Source organism: Salvelinus fontinalis, unplaced genomic scaffold (assembly GCF_029448725.1).
Source record: "Salvelinus fontinalis isolate EN_2023a unplaced genomic scaffold, ASM2944872v1 scaffold_0279, whole genome shotgun sequence".
Classification (NCBI taxonomy): Eukaryota; Metazoa; Chordata; class Actinopteri; order Salmoniformes; family Salmonidae; genus Salvelinus; species Salvelinus fontinalis.
Window position 1 is genome coordinate 168,560 of NW_026600488.1, and position 8,847 is coordinate 177,406.

Sequence of the window (8,847 nt, forward strand, 5' to 3'; positions counted from 1 at the left end):
AGGGATGGAGGTAGAGAGAGGGAGGTAGAGAGATGGAGGGAAGAGAGAGGGAGGGAAGAGAGGTATAAGAGAGGGATGGAGGTAGAGAGAGGGAGGTAGAGAGATGGAGGGAAGAGAGAGGGAGGGAAGAGAGGAATAAGAGAGGGATGGAGGTAGAGAGAGGGAGGTAGAGAGATGGAGGGAAGAGAGAGGGAGGGAAGAGAGGTATAAGAGAGGGATGGAGGTAGAGAGAGGGAGGTAGAGAGATGGAGGGAAGAGAGAGGGAGGGAAGAGAGGAATAAGAGAGGGATGGAGGTAGAGAGATGGAGTCTTTATTTTATCTGTACGCTGTCTGATTCATCAGGTTAAATGTATTTGAATTCACATTTCACGATCTGACATAATGGTGCACTTTTAGAAAAAAAAACATTGGGGTTCCCAGTAGAACCCTTTCGGGTTCCTGGAAGAACCATTTCGGGTTCCTGGAAGAACCATTTTGGGTTCCAGGTAAAACCCTTATGGGTTCCAGGTAAAACCCTTTCTACATTGAACCGACAAAGTGTTCAATGTAGAAGGGTTCTACCTGGAAGCGTTCTACCTGGAACCAAGGATTCTTCAAAGGGTTCTGCTCTGAGGACAACCGAAGAACCCTTTTAGCTTCGATATAGCACCTTTTTTTCTAAGAGTGTAGGCAACCTTTTAAAATGGGGCTGAACTTCCTGATTTAGCCTGGGTTTCAGTTTCCCTCTTTAGGAAACGCGACCAAGAATGAGAGTTGGGTCTTGGAGGCGTTTTTTGATGTGGGGCCTCTTCTGTGTGTGTTCGAACGTGGGAAGCGTTTGTATTTTCACTCTACCAAAACAGTACACAGTTACAGTCACTCACCCTTCCAGATAACTTGAGACAGTCTAACCAGGTCTTGTCTCTGGAAGTAGCCTAGACTAGCTAGCAAGCTAGCCAACTTTTTTCGCCAATTAGCTTGAGGTGTTTAAGTCAATAACATTTGGAGCAATTGACATTTTAAAAATATTGTTCCATAAACACTGTGACTCTCCTCTCTCTTCTCTGTTTTAGATGAGACTGACACACTGTGACTCTCCTCTCTCTTCTCTGTTCTAGATGAGACTGACACACTGTGACTCTCCTCTCTCTTCTCTGTTCTAGATGAGACTGACACACTGTGACTCTCCTCTCTCTTCTCTGTTTAGATGAGACTGACACACTGTGACTCTCCTCTCTCTTCTCTGTTTTAGATGAGACTGACACACTGTGACTCTCCTCTCTCTTCTCTGTTCTAGATGAGACTGACACACTGTGACTCTCCTCTCTCTTCTCTGTTCTAGATGAGACTGACACACTGTGACTCTGCTCTCTCTTCTCTGTTCTAGATGAGACTGACACACTGTGACTCTCCTCTCCCTTCTCTGTTCTAGATGAGACTGACACACTGTGACTCTCCTCTCTCTTCTCTGTTTTAGATGAGACTGACACACTGTGACTCTCCTCTCTCTTCTCTGTTCTAGATGAGACTGACACACTGTGACTCTCCTCTCTCTTCTCTGTTCTAGATGAGACTGACACACTGTGACTCTCCTCTCTCTTCTCTGTTTTAGATGAGACTGACACACTGTGACTCTCCTCTCTCTTCTCTGTTTAGATGAGACTGACACACTGTGACTCTCCTCTCTCTTCTCTGTTCTAGATGAGACTGACACACTGTGACTCTCCTCTCTCTTCTCTGTTTAGATGAGACTGACACACTGTGACTCTCCTCTCTCTTCTCTGTTCTAGATGAGACTGACACACTGTGACTCTCCTCTCTCTTCTCTGTTCTAGATGAGACTGACACACTCTGACTCTCCCCTCTCTTCTCTGTTTTAGATGAGACTGACACACTGTGACTCTCCTCTCTCTTCTCTGTTCTAGATGAGACTGACACACTGTGACTCTCCTCTCTCTTCTCTGTTCTAGATGAGACTGACACACTGTGACTCTCCTCTCTCTTCTCTGTTCTAGATGAGACTGACACACTGTGACTCTCCTCTCTCTTCTCTGTTCTAGATGAGACTGACACACTGTGACTCTCCCCTCTCTTCTCTGTTTTAGATGAGACTGACACACTGTGACTCTCCTCTCTCTTCTCTGTTCTAGATGAGACTGACACACTGTGACTCTCCTCTCTCTTCTCTGTTCTAGATGAGACTGACACACTGTGACTCTCCTCTCTCTTCTCTGTTTTAGATGAGACTGACACATTGTGACTCTCCTCTCTCTTCTCTGTTCTAGATGAGACTGACACACTGTGACTCTCCTCTCTCTTCTCTCTTCTAGATGAGACTGACACACTGTGACTCTCCACTCTCTTCTCTGTTTTAGATGAGACTGACACACTGTGACTCTCCTCTCTCTTCTCTCTTCTAGATGAGACTGATACACTGTGACTCTCCTCTCTCTTCTCTGTTCTAGATGAGACTGACACACCGTGACTCTCCTCTCTCTTCTTTGTTCTAGATGAGACTGACACACTGTGACTCTCCTCTATCTTCTCTGTTTTAGATGAGACTGACACACTGTGACTCTCCTCTCTCTTCTCTGTTCTAGATGAGACTGACACACTGTGACTCTCCTCTCTCTTCTCTGTTCTAGATGAGACTGACACACTGTGACTCTCCTCTCTCTTCTCTGTTCTAGACGAGACTGACACACTGTGACTCTCCTCTCTCTTCTCTGTTCTAGACGAGACTGACACACTGTGACTCTCCTCTCTCTTCTCTGTTTAGATGAGACTGACACACTGTGACTCTCCTCTCTCTTCTCTGTTCTAGACGAGACTGACACACTGTGACTCTCCTCTCTCTTCTCTGTTCTAGATGAGACTGACACACTGTGACTCTCCTCTCTCTTCTCTGTTCTAGATGAGACTGACACACTGTGACTCTCCTCTCTCTTCTCTGTTCTAGATGAGACTGACACACTGTGACTCTCCTCTCTCTTCTCTGTTCTAGATGAGACTGACACACTGTGACTCTCCTCTCTCTTCTCTGTTTAGATGAGACTGACACACTGTGACTCTCCTCTCTCTTCTCTGTTTTAGATGAGACTGACACACTGTGACTCTCCTCTCTCTTCTCTGTTTTAGATGAGACTGACACACTGTGACTCTCCTCTCTCTTCTCTGTTTTAGATGAGACTGACACACTGTGACTCTCCTCTCTCTTCTCTGTTCTAGATGAGACTGACACACTGTGACTCTCCTCTCTCTTCTCTGTTCTAGATGAGACTGACACATTGTGACTCTCCTCTCTCTTCTCTGTTCTAGATGAGACTGACACACTGTGACTCTCCTCTCTCTTCTCTGTTCTAGATGAGACTGACACACTGTGACTCTCCTCTCTCTTCTCTGTTCTAGATGAGACTGACACACCGTGACTCTCCTCTATCTTCTCTGTTTTAGATGAGACTGACACACTGTGACTCTCCTCTCTCTTCTCTCTTCTAGATGAGACTGACACACTGTGACTCTCCTCTCTCTTCTCTGTTTTAGATGAGACTGACACGATCCTCCTCTCTCTTCTTGACACACCTGTGCTTTCCCTGACGAAGCACAATTCTAACGATCAAGTACCGGTTCAGAACTGCGTCGCCTCGGCAACTGTCATCAAGTGGCCAATAATTCCAGCAGATTCTGTCTGGTCCAATTTGCCCAATCAAGAGAGCAACTGACAGACGCCGACTGGGATTGGCTAACAGAGGAATTTTCTCCAGCTGAGTTGGTACTGTTGCTGCTACTGTACATAACGCTAACGGATGGTAGTAGTGCACTATAAAGGGAAGAGGTTGACATGTGGAACACAGACAGTTAATTGATGAGGGCCTTTGTGACTGACTGAGAAAGACACTTTCACTTGGCTGCTTGAGAAGGATTACAATGTTCAACAGAAAGACATCTTGGTGATTTGCAGGTTCGTTCTAACATCTCAACTGAAACCCACATCAGGTTGACACATCAGGTTGACACATCAGGTTGACACATCAGGTTGACACATCAGGTTGACACATCAGGTTGGCACATCAGGTTGACACAAAAGATTGACACATCAGGTTGACACATCAGGTTGACACATCAGGTTGACACATCAGGTTGACACATCAGGTTGGCACATCAGGTTGACACAAAAGATTGACACATCAGGTTGGAACATCAGGTTGGAACATCAGGTTGACACATCAGGTTGACACATCAGGTTGACACATCAGGTTGACACATCAGGTTGACACATCAGGTTGACACATACGATTGACACATCAGGTTGACACATCAGGTTGACACATCAGGTTGACACATCAGGTTGGAACATCAGGTTGACACATCAGGTTGGAACATCAGGTTGACACATCAGGTTGACACAGCAGGTTGACACATCAGGTTGACACATTAGGTTGACACATCAGGTTGACACATCAGGTTGACACATCAGGTTGACACATCAGGTTGACACATCAGGTTGACACAAAAGATTGACACATCAGGTTGACACATCAGGTTGACACATCAGGTTGACACATCAGGTTGGCACATCAGGTTGACACATCAGGTTGGCACATCAGGTTGACACAAAAGATTGACACATCAGGTTGACACATCAGGTTGACACATCAGGTTGACACATCAGGTTGATACATCAGGTTGACACATCAGGTTGGAACATCAGGTTGACACATCAGGTTGGCACATCAGGTTGACATATCAGGTTGACACATCAGGTTGGCACATCAGGTTGACACATCAGGTTGGAACATCAGGTTGACACATCAGGTTGGCACATCAGGTTGACACATCAGGTTGACACATCAGGTTGGCACATCAGGTTGACACATCAGGTTGGAACATCAGGTTGACACATCAGGTTGGAACATCAGGTTGACACATCAGGTTGACACATCAGGTTGACACATCAGGTTGGCACATCAGGTTGACACATCAGGTTGACACATCAGGTTGACACATCAGGTTGGCACATCAGGTTGACACAAAAGATTGACACATCAGGTTGGAATATCAGGTTGACACATCAGGTTGACACATCAGGTTGACACATCAGGTTGGAACATCAGGTTGACACATCAGGTTGACACATCAGGTTGACACATCAGGTTGACACATCAGGTTGACACATACGATTGACACATCAGGTTGACACATCAGGTTGACACATCAGGTTGACACATCAGGTTGGCACATCAGGTTGACACATCAGGTTGGCACATCAGGTTGACACATAAGATTGACACATCAGGTTGACACATCAGGTTGACACATCAGGTTGACACATCAGGTTGACACATCAGGTTGACACAGGTTGACACATCAGGTTGACACATCAGGTTGACACATCAGGTTGACACATACGATTGACACATCAGGTTGACACATCAGGTTGACACATCAGGTTGACACATCAGGTTGACACATAAGGTTGGCACATCAGGTTGACACATCAGGTTGACACATCAGGTTGACACATCAGGTTGACACAGGTTGACACATCAGGTTGACACATCAGGTTGACACATCAGGTTGACACATCAGGTTGACACATACGATTGACACATCAGGTTGACACATCAGGTTGACACATCAGGTTGACACATAAGGTTGGCACATCAGGTTGACACATCAGGTTGACACATCAGGTTGACACATCAGGTTGGCACATCAGGTTGACACAGGTTGACACATCAGGTTGACACATCAGGTTGACACATCAGGTTGACACATACGATTGACACATCAGGTTGACACATCAGGTTGACACATACGATTGACACATCAGGTTGACACATCAGGTTGACACATCAGGTTGGCACATCAGGTTGACACATCAGGTTGACACATCAGGTTGGCACATCAGGTTGACACATCAGGTTGACACATAAGGTTGACACATCAGGTAGACAGTGCATTTGATGCATTTGACAGTCAGACAGAGGGAGAGAATCATTGTGTCTGACAGGGAGAGAGAGACTAGGTGACAACTCCTTGTCCTCTCCCACACAACTTAATTTGCTTATCATCTCTCTCTCCCTCCCTCCCTCCATCCGGGCAGCAGGTAGCCAATTGGATAAGAGTGTTGGGTGAGTAACTGAAAGGTCGCTGTTCGAGTTCCCGAGCCAACTAGGTCAAAATAATCTGTTGATGTGTCTTTGAGCAAGACAGTTAACCCTAATTGCGCCTGTAAGTTGCTCTGGATAAGAGCGTCTGCTAGATGAGGTCAAATGTAACTCCATCAATCCCTCCTGTACAGTTGTGCTGACCCCCCCAAAACAATCCTGGCAACCAGGGGACCATAATCCTGCTCCAACGGTTTCCTTTCCAAACGGTACCATAACCCCACCTTATTGGCCAGAGCGCTATGGTCCCTGGGGAAATGTCAAGCACTATATAGGGAAGAGAGTGAAATGTAGTGCACTATAAAGGGAATAGGGTGAAATGTCGAGCACTATAAAGGGAAGAGAGTGAAATGTAGTGCACTATAAAGGGAATAGGGTGAAATGTAGTGCACTATATAGGAAATAGGGTGCCATTTGGGACGTAACCATTGTCTCAATACTGATCAGACCCCACTGAGAGGAACTCTTTTCATTTACCAAGGATATATGTTAGTACAGATCTAGGATAAAGTAGCCCCTCTGGCCACTCATTATGATCTAACATGCAAAACTGATCCTAGATCAGCTGTTGTACTCTGAGATGCTTTATGAATACGGCCCAGTTCATTACTGGGGATATTATTTAGTAAAAGTATGAGTGCTGATCTATGATCAGGTCCCCCTGCCTATATAATCGTATTCATTGTGACTGAAAAGGCAACATTGATCCTAGATCAGCTGTTGTACTCTGAGACGCTTTGTGAATATGGCCCTGTTTAGTACAGATGGTTTTATCATTTTGCTACAGACTCTGCTGGCCCCTAGTGGCCATAATAAATAGTGAGCGAGAAAGAGGGAAGAAAGGAGGAAAGAAGAGAGGGAACATTCACACACACGCACACACACGCACGCACGCACTCACACACGCACAGATTTCAGAGCAAAAGCTAGCAGGTAACCTAGTGGTTAGAGCATTGGGCCAGTAACCGAAAGGTTGGTAGATTGAATCCCTGAGCTGACAAGGTAAAAATCTGTCGTTCTGCCCCTGATCAAGGCAGTTAACCCACTGTTCCTAGGCCGTCATTAACTGACTTGCCTAGTTCAGGACCAAGGCACTCTTCGTATAATTCATTTAAATGCCTTTATAAGTATGGCAAGTTCAATAGAAACTAAGTTTTTTTTTAAATCCGACGCGTTTCGGCTGCATGTCCTTCGTCAGGGAGTACAAAAAACAGGAATACAATGTCCTCTTTTGAACAGAGTTCCCAATTAGCCCCCAATTAGAAGAGGGAGTGGTTACAAAATTGACTGGACACACCTAGTAAGCAATACTATACACGTTAAAAGGTGAAATACTGTAGCTTTATGTTATCATACAAATACATCTCCAAGCTAGAAGTATCAGGACACTTAGAAAGGTAGTTCTAACCTTAAATATGACTGGGAGAAGTGTCTAGAATAAGACAGCAATATATTCCATAGTCCACTAGAACACCGCAAAACATGAACAACAACAGTCTGAACATAGCTTGGAGTTGTATTTTTATGATAACATAGCGACAGTTTTTCACTTTTTAACACGTCGGATTTTTAAAAACTTTGTTTCTATTGAACATGCCATACTAACAAAGGCATTTTAATTAATTATATGAAGAGTGCCTTGGTCCTTCTTTCTTTTTGATGACCAATTCACCCCTTTTACCAAAGAGCACCTTCTATCTACCAAAATGTACTAATGTGTACCTTAGTAGCGCTTCCCTTCCTCCCCTTTCTACAGTATGTGTTATCTTCAGATTCTATGGACTCCAGTAACAGTATAAACCCTGTGGGTTGGGACTCCTCCAGTAACAGTATAAACCCTGTGGGTTGGAAGTCCTCCAGTAACAGTATAAACCCTGTGGGTTGGGACTCCTCCAGTAACAGTATAAACCCTGTGTGTTGGGACTCCTCCAGTAACAGTATAAACCCTGTGGGTTGGGACTCATCCAGTAACAGTATAACCCCTGTGTGTTGGGACTCCTCCAGTAACAGTATAAACCCTGTGGGTTGGGACTCCTCCAGTAACAGTATAAACCCTGTGGGTTGGGACTCCTCCAGTAACAGTATAAACCCTGTGGGTTGGGACTCCTCCAGTAACAGTATAACCCCTGTGGGTTGGGACTCCTCCAGTAACAGTATAAACCCTGTGGGTTGGGACTCCTCCAGTAACAGTATAAACCCTGTGTGTTGGGACTCCTCCAGTAACAGTATAAACCCTGTGGGTTGGGACTCCTCCAGTAACCCTGTGGGTTGGGACTCCTCCAGTAACCCTGTGGGTTGGGACTCCTCCAGTAACAGTATAAACCCTGTGGGTTGGGACTCCTCCAGTAACAGTATAAACCCTGTGGGTTGGGGCTCCTCCAGTAACAGTATAAACCCTGTGGGTTGGGACTCCTCCAGTAACAGTATAAACCCTGTGGGTTGGGACTCCTCCTGTAACAGTATAAACCCCGTGGGTTGGGACTCCTCCAGTAACAGTATAAACCCTGTGGGTTGGGACTCTGTTGCCTAAGACAGAATCTCAATTGCATTTCCTTGATTCCTCACGTCCTCTCTCATCACCTCCTCCTCAAAACCGATTGGATGATAAGGTCAGAGGTCCTTGAGAAGGCAGCAACGAGAGAGGACGTGAGGAATCAAGGCAATGCAATTGAGATTCTCCCAGGGTTTCTTAAGCAT